The sequence below is a fragment of the Tachypleus tridentatus genome, chromosome 11, assembly GCF_004210375.1.
Source record: "Tachypleus tridentatus isolate NWPU-2018 chromosome 11, ASM421037v1, whole genome shotgun sequence".
Lineage (NCBI taxonomy): Eukaryota > Metazoa > Arthropoda > Merostomata > Xiphosura > Limulidae > Tachypleus > Tachypleus tridentatus.
Genome location: NC_134835.1, coordinates 6,024,166 through 6,042,426, shown reverse-complemented (window position 1 = coordinate 6,042,426; position 18,261 = coordinate 6,024,166). Strand labels below are relative to the sequence as shown.

At 33.6% G+C, this 18,261-nt stretch overlaps 1 pseudogene across 1 annotated transcript in view; it reads left to right on the top strand.

The window, feature by feature from the left end:
- The window catches only part of LOC143231287 (Y+L amino acid transporter 1-like), a 46,160-nt pseudogene extending 28,414 nt beyond the window's left edge, over nt 1–17,746 (top strand). Inside the window, exons 2-7 of the transcript XR_013016874.1 lie at nt 4,069–4,194; nt 9,690–9,786; nt 10,021–10,065; nt 13,760–13,883; nt 16,686–16,789; nt 17,641–17,746. The product of XR_013016874.1 is annotated as a Y+L amino acid transporter 1-like (transcript). The remainder of the gene's footprint in view (nt 1–4,068; nt 4,195–9,689; nt 9,787–10,020; nt 10,066–13,759; nt 13,884–16,685; nt 16,790–17,640) is intronic.
- The last annotated feature ends 515 nt before the right edge of the window (nt 17,747–18,261 follow it).

Sequence of the window (18,261 nt, the reverse complement as noted above, 5' to 3'; positions counted from 1 at the left end):
CAAAGTTGTCATTTTGTCACAGTCACTTAAATATATAGAATGAGTTCAAAGTTGTCATTTTGTCACAGTCACTTAAATATATAGAATGAGTTCAAAGTTGTCATTTTGTCACAGTCACTTAAATATATAGAATGAGTTCAAAGTTGTCATTTTGTCACAGTCACTTAAATATATAGAATGAGTTCAAAGTTGTCATTTTGTCACAGTCACTTAAATATATAGAATGAGTTCAAAGTTGTCATTTTGTCACAGTCACTTAAATATATAGAATGAGTTCAAAGTTGTCATTTTGTCACAGTCACTTAAATATATAGAATGAGTTCAAAGTTGCCATTTTGTTACAGTCACTTAAATATACAAAATGAGTTCAAAGTTGTCATTTTGTTACAGTCACTTAAATATACAAAATGAGTTCAAAGTTGTCATTTTGTCACAGTCACTTAAATATATAGAATGAGTTCAAAGTTGTCATTTTGTTACAGTCACTTAAATATACAAAATGAGTTCAAAGTTGTCATTTTGTCACAGTCACTTAAATATATAGAATGAGTTCAAAGTTGTCATTTTGTCACAGTCACTTAAATATATAGAATGAGTTCAAAGTTGTTATTTTGTCACAGTCGATCGGAGTTTCGTCTAATTTCCATTTGTTTCAGCCAATTGTTTTCTTGGCTTCGATACGGGCTTGTTCAAGCTTAATTTATTGGAGGTTCAACTGGATTTTTCACATATTTTTATCATTGATTGGTTAACGGAGACACAAGTATTCCCATAATGCTTCCTCAGACAACAAATCATCATCGACTAGTATTTTAATAATACATTTTTAATTTATTTTTCTCGTTGATTTCTCACCATCGAATTATAAAATTTGGCAATTTCAACAATTCACTATTGTTTTAGTTTTCTGGGTGCTCGACGAAGGATGATTCAAGACATGATCAAATATAATTTTTATTTGAATGAATTTTGTCTCTGATTCAGATCTCTGACACGAGACCCAATTTGTTATGTTACGTATTATAATTTATCTCGCACGAATTTCAATTTAGAAGTTAATTAAGTGTTTATAGGTACTTAACTTGTGATACTTCTAAACAAGTTTGATAAACAATATTTTATTTTTTAACACAAATATATTTTACTATGCAAACAACAATACAATTTATAATGATGGTTATTACAAATATTGATTCATATATAAAAGTTATACAAACTCACAAACAATATTCTGCCTTCTATCTGGTCAGAAACTGAATATTTTTTTGACAGTTCTGGTCCACGACAAGCGAATTAATTCTAAGTTGATACACTATGCACTTATCTTGACAGGAATGCTAGCTTGCTCTATTCTTTACTCGTATTTTCCCGACGACAATATTTAATGTATTCGTAGAAATACTGACATCCGAAGTTACTTCACTGGTTTGTAGTATTTCGTACCTATAAACATTCCTGGTCAAGGTGGTCAGATGGTTAAGGTACTTGCCTCGTATTCTGAGGATCGTGGGTTGGAAATCCCGTCACACCAAACTTTTTAAAACATATTTAATCCTTTCTAATTGTCATCCAAGTTTTATTCCTGAAAAGTGGGGTGTGTCTTAAATTAGAGAGTGTCTTAAACCTGAAATAATACGGTATATATTATTACTTAAATTATTATTTCAATCATTCTTAATAAATTAAGCGTCTATATGAAAGAAAATCCAGGAACTATGTTTTTTTACTATTAAATGCAGACATAACCTAAAGATGCATTGAGGGCTTTACGGCATAACCAGCTTTCATTCGCTCGGACCCCTGGACAGTTGACCCCTTTGCCCTCTCCTATGTCACTGTAACCTGAGCATGGCCTAAGAGTTAGAGCTTGGCATGGTCTGGTGGTTAAGGCGTTCGAGTTGCAGATTCGAAGTTCCACTTGTGTTTATGCTCACTCTTACACCTTTGGGGTCGTTATAAGATCTAGGTAAAACAGTAGTCTAAGAGTTGGCGGTAGGTGTTTTTGAATAGTTACTTTTCCTGTCGTCTGTCGGTGCTAAATTAATAAACGATACCTTAACAAAAAGAACAAAAAAACAACAACTGACAAATATATATTGTACCTGCATGGACATTGTCTGAAAGGGATGCAAAGGAACAGTTGCAATAATGATGTAATAACGGATTTTCTTGGCTACCTGACCGAATCGGAGAACTAATGTGAACTTCATCCACAACATCCAAAAACTGAACCAACAGACAAGGTGAAAGGTAGATGTCCAGGAATACAATCGATCTTCCCAGGTCACATGACCTAATGAACAATCAGAGAGGAAGAAACATCTGAAATTATTCCTTTACCAGATGGTTTAAAGCTGCTATACTTCTTCTAAATCAGATATTTTTTAATATTATAGTTAAAAATGTGGATAATAGTAAGGGTTACTGATTGTTGATCAAATGTGGTAAGCTATCTTAAATGTTCTCCGGAAATAGGCTTATAAGGTGAATTACTAGTTCTTATGGTGTGAATGCCTTTTATAAGCAGACGATGCATGATTATACTTGTCGTAAGACATAAGTATTACACATATATTTTTAAAACGTGCATTGTTTATCTGTGAATTGATAAAGCATGTACTGTTTGAAAACATAACAGATATGCATTATAACTAATATCTTAAGATCAGAGTAACTGTAATGTTTATTCTTTAGCACTGCTATAGTAATTAATTTACTATTAATGGTTTACTAATACTGTCGTAATACTACAATCAAAATAATTATATTTTATTCTAGATTAATTTCTTTTTAGTTAGATGAGTTTTAGATATTCAAAGAGTTCTAAAGACATCAAATTTTTCTTCTGTTTTTATAATTCACGTTGTTTAAGACCAGGAAATAGAAACGTCTTCAATCTTTTTTACGACATTTTCTTATCAAGAAAGTGCAAGTAGTGAACAATACTTAGGATAAAGATCTAACAATAAAATAGATAAAAAACACTTCAAGCACAATTTAATCTGAAGGTGTCAAGTACTCATTACATTACTTGCAAAGGTCGAAGTATACATTTAACAATTTTTTATAGTATCAGTTCGTTTTATAATGATATCCACTACCAGAAGATTCGCATTTGCAGGCACTAAGAGTGTGACAATGTTGAAAGTACTCAATTAACTTAGGACCTTTAGTGACAACTTGTGAAGACAATTGTAGTTCTCAGTAATGAGACACTACGAAGGTAAGGTAACGATGTGGTGTTAGCAACCACTAACTGTTTGAGTTATTGACTCTCTGTGCCGTTGCTAGGCAAACTTTGTCCCCTGATATGTCATTTAGTAGAGGAAGTCAACCATACTCTACCAAATGAATTCTTAAACTTTCGCTCTTTTAATAGTGGCTCGAGAACCAGAGAAATCACCTGATTACTCCGGAAGGTCACACAATTTTAATATTTCTTTGTCGTATACAATGCTTTAAACGACTCCCTCACAAACTACAATATTTAATTAAAATAACTACAAAGGAATGGATAAAATATAAGTCCACCAATTCATAAAAATGAAACCTTTGGAAGACACTTATTACAATATACACTGAGATGACATAAAAGTTTAACAGAAAAAACTGTTCCAAAGGAAAAACCTGAATTGATGGGAAATGGAGGGAAATCCATTTTTTCCTTATTAACAGAAAAAAAAGTCATTCCCTTGTTAAGACAAAGAAAAATTGACTGTCAAATATCTTGTGGTGAGAACATGTATCTTTGAGTATATTTCAGAAGTCTCCCCCTGTGTTAACTTTTTTAATAACTTGAGTCCAAAGGTGAAGATCATTTTTAAAGATAGTACCTTGATCTTCAGCTGTTAAATTGTAGTATTTTACCTATTGGACGATAAAACAATTTTTGTTTTTCCTGAGTAATAACATTGTTCGCAAGGAATTATGTTTTGATGACTGGGTTTAGTCAAGTTTCATGATATCACTAGTTGAAATTTTAAGAGATGATTTCATTTACTTGTAACTTTATAATTAATATACATTTCCAGATAGTCAGTCTACTAAGCCTTCTTTATTGTTTGGCAGGTCTGTTAACTTACGTCAACTGCAGGAGTGTAAGCTGGGCCATGTGGGTTCAAAATGTATTCACTTTAGCTAAACTGCTGGCATTAATAAGTATCATAATAACTGGAATTATCCTATTATACCAAGGTAAGAAAATATCTATTATACCAAGGTAAGAAAATCTCTATTATACCAAGGTAAGAAAATCTCTATTAAACCAAGGTAAGAAAATCTCTATTAAACCAAGGTAAGAAAATCTCTATTATACCAAGGTAAGAAAATCTCTATTAAACCAAGGTAAGAAAATCTCTATTATACCAAGGTAAGAAAATCTCTATTAAACCAAGGTAAGAAAATCTCTATTATACCAAGGTAAGAAAATCTCTATTTGTGGCTACTAAAAAAAAAAAAAAGTGTAAATTTAAAGCTTTGATTTGTATTATATTTTAGAGATGCGAAGATAAGAATAAATAAAATAAAAATCAGAGTTGAGAACCGGGTGTTTAACATATTTATTTGTCAACTCAGTTACGATAGTTTTAATAAAATGTATTGTAAAATATTCCAAAACTAACAAATATAATAATACCGAATGATTGTCTATATTCACTGATATTATAACACCTCATTATAATATGACAGAATAATGGATGAAAGTGACAAGCGGCGCTCTTTTAACATTCGCAAACTTCGAACGCTCGTGGTTAGATAACTCGTTTCCATGGGCACCTAACTTATTGTCATGGTAATGAATTCAGCGATAAACGTAAAATGTCGTTAACCTTTGGAAGCAAATAAGATATAAGAATGAATGAAATGTAAAAGAAAAAAATATCACACTCCGTTTTATTCCTACAGGCATTATGATTTATCAGAAAGAGTGTCTTTGGGAAGCCCTTTCCCAATGGTGCGGCATTACGTCAAAGGCTTAAAATGTTAAAAATCAAGTGTCATTATCTGTGGTCGGAATAACTCACCTACCCCAATGTGTAGCTCTGCGCTTAACTATAATCTCACAACCACATTTTAGTCTAATATGAGACATTATGCATATAAAACGTATGATTTTTTTGGCAAAACGTAATTTTCTTTGTAAAACATTAGTTTTAATAAAATGGAGTTTAATTTTTAATTAATATCCATGAAATCAGATATTTGTAAACTTAAATTTGAATCAAGAATGTAATTGTATTTTACTTTTGAGATAACATTGTAAACTGAATGGATAAATTATGTAAATCATTTGACAAAATATTTTGTCGATCCAGTGGATGTGTTAACACGATATTCTATTGTAAATTAATATGATAATTGGTCCTCAAGAGGATTGTGATTGTTCTAGTAGTTTTGAAGATAATTCTCTTTGTTATATATATATTTCTCGAGGTGGTTCAATACGCCTGTGAGGGGATCTGTCACGGAAATTTCTGTATTTTCAGTTTACCTCATCAGGGATCTGAACACCCACTGACGTGTTCGCCGTACGTGGCAACTCTTTAATGGGAGGAGAAAGTTCTGGTGGTTGAGGAGTGCCATTGATTGGTTGTTTACGATGATGTACCTTAACATTTATCTTTGGCCTTGAATTCCTTCAGACGGGTCGCTTCCCGATTGGGCTAGGATCAACTAAGTACCAGTATTAAATATTCTTAATGGGTGTTGTGGCATCTCTACAATGCTGTACTATAGCATTATAATGCGTCCCTTTGTAGGACTCCATAGTGGGTGGGGTCACTGGGTACCGACGTTTTTATTTTTTCATGGATTCTACACCCAGTGACTTGCAAAAAGGTCTCGTTGGTTGGAAGACTCTGATCTCCAATCCTAACTTCCTATTGCTCTTGTACCTCAATTTCTCATCCTTCATTTTTTGACTGTGAAATAATTAGGACAAATATCTCCCTTTCTTATTCAGAAGAGTATGGATATACTTGTTGGTTATTCAAAGTCTCTGAAGGAACTCCGTCTTTGGGACATCTTGATGAAAACATACGCCTAAACACAGTGAACTCCTGCTGAAATCTAAGACCATTGACGATGTAGCTGTTGTGGTTACTTTTCATACGACTTTGATGGAGTGTATGCTATTAGATCACAACCTTTTGCTCTTCAGTATTGGTCCTTTTACCTATTTTCGTGCAATTAGTCAGTACTTTGCTACAAGAAATATCTCTATTTGTTCTCCTTCATTTTTGTATTTTTCTTGGAGGGAAACAGTGATTCACGAAGCAGTGATCATTTTCCCATTGTTGCGAGAGAGTTTAACCAAATTTCAAGGTGGAAGTTAGAGCAGATTTACTGGCTGTTCTTTAGAACTGTCTTGGAACTATATCCTACTGTAATTAGTCTTTCACATATTAATGACTGCATGAGGACAGTAACTGATTAACTCAAGCAGCTGTTCATTCTATCCCTCAAACCTCGAAACTAGCTCAGAAACGGGCTTGGGATACCTTTCCCTGATATCCCACTCTTTTTATTCACCTTAATTTCGAGCTGGACTGGGTCCATGCTCGGTTGTTCAAAAATCTGGTGAAACTTCAACTTGCTTTTCATTGGTCTTGCGGTAATCAGTCGAATCTGATGACATTCATGATGAGGTGCTAAGGCATCTCTTTTTTCTTCTTGTTCTTCTTAATTGGATATGGCTGGAGAATATTCTTTCGATGCTTGGTGCAGGGATATTTTCTTCCTTTCTCAAAGCCCAGAAAAGATCCCAAAACTCCTCTAATTATCATTTTATTGCTTTAACTAGCTGTATCTATACGGTCTTAGAGATGATATTTAATGCAGAGCTTGTTTGGATACTTGAAAATACAACATCCTCTTGCCTACCCAAAGGTGGTTTTCATAGATTTCACTCCACTATGTATCACATCAATCATGTTGAAACCTCGATCAGGGAAGCTTTCCTCAAGAAAGAACATCTTGTTTCTGTCTCATTTATCTTGAGAAGGCTTATGAAACTTCTTGGAAGTTTGGCATTCTGTGGGACCTTCATTCATGTGAGTTGCATGGTCATTTACCCATTTTTTCATATCTTATTACAAAACAAGAGTTTATGAGCTTGTGTGGGTTTGAATTTTTCCCATTATTTCACAAAGGAACTTGGAATCTCTCAGAGCTGTGTCATGAAGGTCACACTTTTCAGTATCAAAATTAATGTTGTCACTAAACCACTTTCTCCAACTGATGCAAATGACCTCTATGTTGATGACTTTCACGTTACTTGTTGGTTATCATGTATGAAGTTTATTAAATTTCAGATGCCTCTAACTCGCTTGTTGAGGTCAAACAGTAGACTTTCATCTTTTCTTTCTCTAAAACCATTTGGTTTACAACCCAATCCTGAGTTTCATCTCGATGGTGTTCTTCTTACTGTGATATCTCAAACCTGTGATATCTCAAACAATGTTCTTTGAGTTTGTCTTCTTACTGTGATATCTCAAACAATGTTCTTTGAGTTTGAATTTGACTGCATACTTACTTTTTGTTCCCCACATTAAGCAGCTTTGTTCAAGTGTACTTGGGCGCTGAACATTCTCCATGTCCTCTCTTCACTTCATGAGAAGTGAACTGCTGCTTTATGCTCAAACTGTATCAGATCATCCCATAAGTAATATTGTTATTATTACGTCCGAAAATTTAATACAAAAATTGCATCATCTTTTCTGTGTTTGTAGAAGGCTTTAATGACTAAAATATATAATAGGACGTGTATAAAATGTTCAGAAAAACAAAAGTAACTCATCCAACTTCACTTTTTTAGATCATTAATCAAATAAACCCTTATGATTGTGTCTGAGGAGAACATTAAGCATATAATATTTTATGAGTTTAAAATAGGCAATAGTGCAGCAGAAACTACACGAAATATTCAAAGTGTTTATGATGCGGAGTCTTTCAATGAAAGAAAATGTCGAAAGTGATTGCAAAAGTTCAGATCAGGTGATTACAGCTTAAGTGATGCGCCACGTTCAGGTATTTTAACAATTGAAGAACTAGCACAGAAGCTTAATTCAACCCATTCAACAGTTCACCGTCATCCGCAACAGCGTGGAAAGGTGTCAAAACTTGAAAAATGGGTCCCCCATGATTTTACAGAAGCCAACCTTAGAACAAGAATAGACATTTGCACTTCTCTGCACTCTCGTGAACGTAACTCGCTTTTTGTGGGCAGGTTAGTGACTGGAGATGAAAAATTGATATATTATAAACGTGTTAAGCGACGCAATGGCTCACTACAGGTAAACTGGCTAAAGCACAGCCAAAAGTGGACTTCCACTCTAGGAAAGTCTTGTTAAGCGTTTTGTGGGATATTGCTGGTGTGATCCATTTTGAGATGCTGCCGTTCAATGTAAGGATTACATCAGACTTCTTTTGTGAACAGTTAGAGTGTTGCACTGGAAGAAAAGTGTCCTGCTTTGATCAATGGTAAAGGTGTTGTGTTACACCAGGACAATGCGCGGCCCCATACAACAAGGATCACATCTTCATAGCTTGAAGAGTTAGACTGGAAAAAAACTTCCACATCTTTCTTATTCTCCAGATTTTGCCTCACCTAATTATCATTTATTCCTAAGTCTACAGAACTATCTTGATGGAAAAGAGCTTGGAACACATGAAGATGCCAAAACTACTCTCTCTGTACTATTTTCTTCCCAACCCGAAGAATTATATAGAAGTGACATTCAGAAGCTTGTGAATCGTTGGCGGTAAGTAATTAATAATAATGGAACATAAATTATTGATTAAATAACATTAAAAGTATTTGAAATCCTTTCTGTTTGTGTAAACCTAAAATCGGACATTACCTAATGGATGACCTGATACAAGGCCTTTATGCAATATAAACTGCATTATGTGAAGTACTGACTTCTTTGTGCCGTACATCTAGCAAACCATTCTTCTATTCCAGTTTATATAGATAGTTTGAGATAAAGTGACTCTGTGGGATATTCATGGTTCGTTGATGGTTTCACACAGGATCTCCTCAACAGTTTTTGTGTTCATTGTCACGTTGTATATCAATTCTCTTGTATTATATACTTATATTTCACTTAAGTACTTTTTTACAATGTTTCTAGAGCCGAAGATGTTATGGTTATTGAGTATATGGTATATGGTTCCATTGGAAAAGCAGGTGAAGAACTGAACAGTTTTTATTCACCAAGAACGACTTTTTGCCAAAGAATGGCAACAAGTAAATCTATGATTTTTCACATTTTCAAATTTATTTATTACCACACTTTAAGGGTTTACGTTAAAGGTAACGAATTTTAAACAGTGAGATTAGGGAGAGAATTTTCTCCAGTGGAGGCTTAGTACTTAAGGAAGTGGATCTTGCATTTACCCAATCAGTACCACAAAGTGATGTCACATGCTTTTGGAAAACCAATTGTACTTATGCAAGATGCATTTGTAGAAACAACTGGCTGGAATATTCTCTTGCATGTGGAAAATTCAGTGTTGTAAATTGTGAATTTTCTTCACAATTAGTTTTTTATTACCTACTGAATGGAAATTACTAAATTTCAAATGCATCAACAAAAGTATTGTTAAAATTTTTATGCATATAATAACACTTTACCTCCTGTTGTATACTACATTTAAACTGTGATGTGTTGATTATTATCGCTTAGGAAAAACTCAGCACTTTGAAACTATCTTTGAAGGAGACTTTAAAGCAGAAAATATACCTCTAGCCTTCTACTCAGGTCTTTTCGCCTTTGGTGGATGGTATGTTGAATTATTGTAAAATTACTAGAAATTTGTTAAAGCATTTTACTTTTATCTTAACATTTCAAGGATAGTTTAATTGTTGTAATAGAAATAGTTATAAAAGTTCACGATATATATTAAAAAGTTCTTATTGTTTTAAATATTTCAATAGCGCTTCAATTATTTATTTAATTATTGTAGGTGTAAAAGATATGAACTGAGTAAAAAAGTTGACTGTTTTAACAATTTCAGGAGTGCTTTGAACATTGTGGCTGAAGAGATAAAAAACCCTAACCAGTATGTATGCTCATAATGTATTAAAAAGGTTTTAAAACAACTTTATACTAATGATGTATTTTAGTTTAGTTTAAATAATTAAGCATATAATATTAAGTATATAAATTACTATTTGATATATTTGTTTGTTTTTTTTTGTTGTCTAGATAAAATAGTCATTAACAATTATTCATAGTGTTGCTAGATGCATAATAATACGTAATAATTAGAGCTTTGTAGAAGTAATTTTCAGTTATTTTGTATTGTTGGTCTATAATTATTCTATATTTCTGTTAAATATATGAATAATAGAGTTTTGTAGAAGCAGTCGTTACAAAGTATCTTGTATTGTTGATATATGATTACCCTATAATGTTGTTAGATGCATACATAATAGTCATAATTATCACTGCTTGTCAAAAGGAGTGACGATTATTTGGTACAGTTGTCAAATCTGTACATATTTATCAAACTTCTAAAAACACTGTCATTTCGTGAGTCTTAAATTACGGGTTTGGTTTTCATTTTTATTTTAGTTAACGCAAATTAATGTATCTCTTTTAGTGAACTGAAACATTTTGTATAATGTATGGACTGTATTGTATATACGTAGAAACAGGAACCAATAGGTTCATTCGGGATGTAGGCTGACAACAATTTGGCAATTTTAACCATATATGAATTTAGGTTTGATCAAAGACTCATCCACACAATAATAAATCAATCCTATTAATATATTGTTCATTCTTATGGCTGTGAATACACATCTGAGTTTGTTCCTCTATTGTTATTACTTCATCAACTTCTTGATGTAACTGTTTTTTGAGTAATTTGATGATGTTGATTCTAAAATCATGTTGAACATTACTGATCACCCATCATTTTTGAGTTATATTTATATTCTTATATATTTTAAAAATAACTTTTTCCTTAATAACTTTATTTATCCATTATGTTGCGCATTATAATTTATCTCGGACGAGTCTCCGATTTATTATGTTACGTACAATAGGCATTAAAAATTCAAATAGCAGAAAATTTTAATTTTCATTTAGAAGCTAATTAACTGTTAATATGTATCAAATTTATTAACAAGATTGATTCGCACATTTTTCTTTCTTAACACAGATATATTTTAATGTATAAGAAACAATATAATTTGTAATTACGGTTATTATAAATATTTATTACAAATAATTATCTATATACAACATTTTTACAAACTCACAAAAATATTCAGTCTTCTATCGAGGTGCAAATTATTATTATGTTGAAACACAAATATACCTCACTTGACGAAAATGTTAGTCAGCCCGTATAGGGCTGATACTTCATAGTTTTTTTTGGATTTTTTTTCTGTTAAAGTTATGTAATGGTTTCATACAGACACACTAACGTCCGAAGTTAATTCACTCATTTCACTGCACAACAATTTTTTGAAAAGTTTTGCTTCCTGACAAGTTTTTGCTGATTGTGACAGGTACCTGGTGGATATGTACAAATATAGTTTTGGTTTTGCTTCATCACGTAGGAACTCTAAGAAATAGATTGTTAGCTGTTTACCGGCAATAACGTATTTAATTGCGTTTATGTTTCTAATACGCTATTAAGTTCAACATAATTAAAAGTGTTTTGCTCCTGATTTTCGTTTGTATTCGATGTCCGGTGCATCACATTGCAGTGTCCATCAGTGGTCAGCAAGCATTGACGGATTACAGTTGCTCTGATATCGTTTTTCCATTGTAGCAAAACTGAAAATTTCGATGAAACGAAACGTGATGGGTAAATTTGGATGTGATTTTCATAATCAGCAGCCAAAAATCTATAAGAAATACTCAACTTTGTTCAAGAAGCAAAAACTTTGTTGTGCAGTGTAGTTGAACGATTTGCAATGTTCGAAGTTTATAAACATTCCTGGTTAAATTCTGTAATCTTCCGATTGATAAGTTTTAATCACAATCATAGCTTCCAAGACTTATAGTATACTGACTGTAGCCGAATAACAATATTCTATAACTGAGTCTCGGCGCACCGATTTATGAACATTTAGGGCGAGTTTCTCGAAAGTTCATTTCGCGACAATATTCGAAGATACGCTAATATTTTCGTAAAACATATGTTCTTGATTCTTGCACTCAAGAATCTTCTATAAATTTAGAGAACAGGCGGGACTTGCGCAAAACACATCCAACAATATACGTCACAAACTGAAACAAACGTAGATATTAAAATAAATGTATAACTGTAAATCAGTTATAACTGGAAATTGGTTTTAAGAATGTATAATCTGTATGCTTTAATGAATTTATATAATATTCACGGTACGAGCAACAGGAATCGATAGCTTAGTTTCTCATAGTGGAAAAGTTACAGTTTTCAGGTTGGTTTTAGGTGAGTCGACAAATACTCTCGGTTTTTGAGGAGAGTATTTGTTATATTAATACATCAACACTTGTACAGAAACGCAAAATATCTTGTATGCTGTAGTGAGAAGCAAGAATTTCACGGTGATTCTGGTAAATTGAAACTTCTTCTTGGAGCTAATGAATTCAATTGCTGTAACCAAGAGCCAACAAGTTTCCCATGTTGCTTTGGTGGAGGCAAGCCACCAATCAGCTCGTTTCGACGTTCTGATGTAATCAGCAGAGGCAGTGTATATTGAAATGCCACAGGGTTAGATGATGAAAGTGAAAATTGTCTTCTTTGCAGGATGACTCTTATGTTTCCAAATTCGCTGCTGGATGTGGTAGTGGAAGTTCATTCCAATGAGGTACTGGTTTCATTGCAGATACAATATCCGTATATTTAATGTATTCTTTAATTTTGCCTACCTATCTAGAATTATTAATCATGCAGAAATAACAGTCAGTTAGATTATCTTTGGTTCACACCGATCATGAGAACTGCAAATGGCGTACTTGTTCTCTTTTTATTCAGCCAATGTGAGAAGCTAGAATAAATGTGCAATCTATACAACATACATGTGGAGGCCAATGTTATTACTGGTCATAAGTTTGTTCAAAATAGTGGTATTAAACAAGCTTCACCTGATTTGTGATGTTTTTCCTTCGTGAAACTAAGACATTGCAATAACTTATAATCTCCCCAATGGCACAGTGGTATGTCTGTGAACATTCAACGCTAGAAACTACGTTTCGTATGAATGGTCGACAGAGCCCAGTTAGTTTTTTGCGTAACATTGTGCTTACGTACAAACAAATAAACAACTAAGTCAAAATCAGAAGGTGATGGACAATTTCTGACTACATTTTTGAAATCAGCAAATCACTTGAATTTTCTCTCTTAGAATTTTTATTGTTGTACACTTTATTTGAAAACGTTGATAGAAGGTTGAATAACAACCTGGAAAAATGGAGAACACTGACGAAAACTGGATATATGGTTACGTTTAAAACGAACATTTGTTACTACTACGCTAACATGAGAATGTTTATTATTTCTTAAATAGTTTTTGGGCAATTTTGAATTAACCGGGAAGTTTGCTTATAGAGAAATATATTGAATGTCAATGTTTACCTTTTTAAGGTATTTGGCACTATGTCGACTGGGTTTGTTCTGTGAGTGATTATTTAGTCGACATCTCAGAACCGATTTCGATTTAATCTTCTAAGCAACTTTAGACAAAACAAAGGTATTATTAAGCCGTTTAACATGAGTGTTTTACTCTAACTTTATTCACTGTTAATATTTACAGAAATCTTCCTCGAGCTATCTGGATTGCAGTTCCTCTTGTCACTTTCTTCTACGTGCTGACTAACGTGGCATACTTTACAGTTGTATCTCCCTCAGAGATGATGGCCTCCCATGCTATTGCCGTTGTATGTAACTAACAAAATGTACAATTGATGTTTATAATTCGATAAAAACGGATAAAATTATACGTTGACACAAAGTTTTATTTTTCGTAAAAACACACTGGACGATATTAACTGTTACACTTTAAAGTTAAGAGTAAGCAAACATTCCAACGTCAGCTGGTATCTTTCGGGACATCAGAGATACCATCTAAGAAGTGGTCTTGTGAACTCCTATAGTGTTTACCATTACTACTATTGTTTTATACTATAAAAATCACAAGTTGAAACACAGCGCTTCAAGAGGTCTAAAAGTCGATTTGGCTTTCACATTAGGATTTATATTATAATGAAAACACTGACGTAAAAATATTTTTTGGGTGGGGGAGAGTAGGCTGAAAATAAACACACAAGTGTTAATCATGGGTGGGGGAGAGGAGGCTGAAAACAAACACAAGTGTTAATCATGGGTGGGGGAGAGGAGGCTGAAAACAAACACATAAGTGTTAATCATGGGTGGGGGAGAGGAGGCTGAAAACAAACACATAAGTGTTAATCATGGGTGGGGGAGAGGAGGCTGAAAACAAACACATAGGTGTTAATCATGGGTGGGGAGAGGAGGCTGAAAACAAACACATAAGTGTTAATCATGGGTGGGGGAGAGGAGGCTGAAAACAAACACATAAGTGTTAATCATGGGTGGGGGAGAGGAGGCTGAAAACAAACACATAAGTGTTAATCATGGGTGGGGGAGAGGAGGCTGAAAGCAAACACATAGGTGTTAATCATGGGTGGGGAGAGGAGGCTGAAACAAACACATAAGTGTTAATCATGGGTGGGGGAGAGGAGGCTGAAAGCAAACACATAGGTGTTAATCATGGGTGGGGAGAGGAGGCTGAAAACAAACACATAAGTGTTAATCATGGGTGGGGGAGAGGAGGCTGAAAACAAACACATAAGTGTTAATCATGGGTGCGGGAGAGGAGGCTGAAAACAAACACATAAGTGTTAATAAGAAAGAAAAAAATCAAAACAATTTTGTAAGTACGAGATAGCAGTAAGGTCCCGTCCAATAAAACATGCTCGTCCTTTCAGTCACGGGGGCGTTATTTTAATTATGTTCATTCATACTATTCATTGATAAAAGAGTAGCCCAAGAACTGGTGGTGAGTGGCATGCTAAATTACGGATGACTAGTGCTGGTAGCCTTCGTGTAGCTTTGCTCGAAGTTCATAACAAATCAAGCTTTCAATTCAAAGCTATTTATTATAGGTTTACATATATCTATATCGACCAGTTATTTCAGTGTGTTATCATCTTTAAGTTGTTCTGCATAAGTTTAACATACTTTTAGATCTTAATGAAATTCTCTCACCTTGTCCATTGCAAACAATTTAGACTTCATAATGTGTAGATTTTTACCCAGTTTAACTCAGAATCATTGTATGAATACAAGACAGCAGATCGAATTATTATACACATTCAAGTTTTCAATAAACTATTAAAATACTACTACTTTTGTTAACGTAAACCAAAACTTCTCTGTATTTCAAGATGGCTGGTATGGAAGGTCGAAATGTTGTTGTCTACTTTATATTAATAAAAGTTTTAATACCCATACCAGCTGTCTTGAGATACAATTTTATTTCAAGTGAGTTTGTCGCGATCGCGAAAAACTTCTCCGTGTATTCCTTCATGTAGATGATGTTTATTTTTCAAAGTAATCACAAGTTTTTGATGACTCAGCCCCAGCCCATGATGCAATAAAGACTGGAAGTTTGATTTGAACTTTCGCGCATGGCTACAGGAGCTAGCCGTCCTTAAGTTAGCAATGTAAAACTAGAGGGGAAGGCAGCTAGTCATCACCACCTGTCGTTAAGTGTTGGGCTACTTTTTTTACAAACGAATAATGGGACTGATCCCTCATTATAACGCCCCATGGCTGAGAGAGCAACCTTTTTTGGATGGCGCGACCTCACATAACGAGTCTGGCGTCCTAACCACCTGACCTAAGACTAGAAGTAGGTATGAATTTTATACACATACAACTATATATAAATGAAGGTGGTTCGTCTGTGTCTTGACATCACAAGTCGTTGTGAGGAATTAGGCCTACTACTTTGAATAACTTTAGTAAAAGGACACTAGAAGAAAAGAAGTAAAGTGTTTGTTTGTTTGTTTCTTAATTTCACACAAAGCTACTCGAGGGCTATCTGTGCTAGCCGTTCCTAATTTAGTAGTGTAAGACTAGAGGGAAGGCAGCTAGTCATTACCACCTACCGCCAACACTTGGGTTATTTTTTTATCAACGAATAGTGGGATTGGTCGTCACATTATAACGCCACCATGGCTGAAAGGGCGAGAATGTTTAGTAGGACGGGTATTCGAAGTAAAGGGAATGGATCAAATTAGGCAGCCATTTGTATTTTACTACATTTAAATCAACATATTGTACGGATATATATAATTTAACAAATAAAATAAGTACATTGAAATATTTCAAACAGCTAATTATGCTAATCTTTCTAGATATGACATAAGTGAACGGCAATTTAACATTAGTAATCTATACAACGTGTTTCTCAATTACAGGTGTTAATCATAAAATAAAATGTATTGCAAATGTTTATCGTACTTCCAATCTATTGTGCTAAACTCTTCAACGAGGGCGGGACTGTCAAAGAGAAGGTAAACCTTGCGGGTGTTTCCGCGTGTTTATTACGATAAATGCAATTAGTCGATGTTTGGACACTAAGAATACAAAAGTTTTAACGCTTCAGTAAAATGTTTCTATTCTAACCTGATCTTCTTTACCTCATTTTTCAGACTTTCGCCGAGAAGATGTTTGGAGCTATGGCTTGGATAATGCCCGTATGTGTGGGGCTTTCAACAGTCAGCGCTACGAATGGATTGCTATTTACTTCCGGAAGGTAACTACTTCATCTCTTGACTTTAGAAGTGAGAAAGTTTATAAACGTATTTACTCTTATTGTGTATTTCCGAGTGAAACTGAGACTAGGAGACATTGTTGTACAGCAATCATAATGTGTTATCTCTTGACACTGATTGAAGTGTTGTTACATCTGTTAGGTTGAGGAATAATTCGTGAGCGTTTTTAAATAATTTCAATCAAGCATTACATGCAAGACTATACAATACTTCAATGCATGAACACATTACACCCAAAACATTTATTATGATACTTTATTTCATGTAATACCTAGGTATATAGTATGCATTGTTTTAAACGAAATTGCAAGAAATTAAATGCGAAAAGCAGATGGTGTCGAAAATGCTCGATTTTGTCCACTTGATATTCCATTTAATGAGCTGAAATGAAAGCAAAAATTAAAGACATATGAAAATCAAACACACCATCTATTAGAGCAAAAAATTATCTACCAAATGACATGAAATATTTTGCGAAAGCGTTTCATTTATGAATATTTTTTTTTTAACTTGAAAAAACGCTCACGAATTATTCCTCAACCCAATATTTTCACAGTGAAACATGAGTTATTAATTTTTACTTTCACTGATAGATAAAGACGTTATTATACGTACTTCCCAGCGAAATATGATTATATTTAGACGTTTCTGGTAACAGGTGAAGACGTTGTTGTATCTACTTCAGAATCAAAAATGGAGTATTACATTTTTTACTTTCACTGGTAAAGGTTGTCTTGTATATATCACGGTGAAACACAATATAGCTTCCTTGAATCTCACTTTTTTACTCTAAAAATACATGTATAATTTTTAAAATGTTTATTTTATGTAGGATATCTCTAGCGGGAGCTCAGGAAGGATACCTACCGGTTATTTTTTGGAATGATTCACTACAAAAGATGTACGCCATCACCATCGTTATTATTTACGGTGAGTGAAGGAAAGAAAATGTATTGGGTAAAATCTAATCACCACGAATAGAACGTGAAACCGGTGCGACACCTATTTTAGTCATCCACAGTTTAATCATGTGCCTCAGGTGTTTTTTTTTTTTTCACACTTGTACTTTATCATTAATAAACGCAACACGACTGGGTACTTAAACTTATGTATCATAATTTGACTAGAAATTAAAATTTTATAGATATGCTTGATTTCAACGGAAATTATATTTTATTTTAAAATAAGTTACATTTTCTATTAAAGTTAATACCACAATACCAGAAGAATGGTATAGCTTAGATTTTGTTTCTTAAGAACTGAGTTTGGTATAATTTTTTCCGTTTTACAGTTGTTCTTTTAGAAATTGTGAAAATTTTCTGAGTTTCCTCTCTCTTTGCTTGTTCAAGAAGAAATTATTATAATTATTTTATAGTGTGGTCTCTCTCTGTTGATGCTGACTAGTGGCGACATCTACCAGCTGATCAATTACTTTGCTTTTACCTTTTGGCTG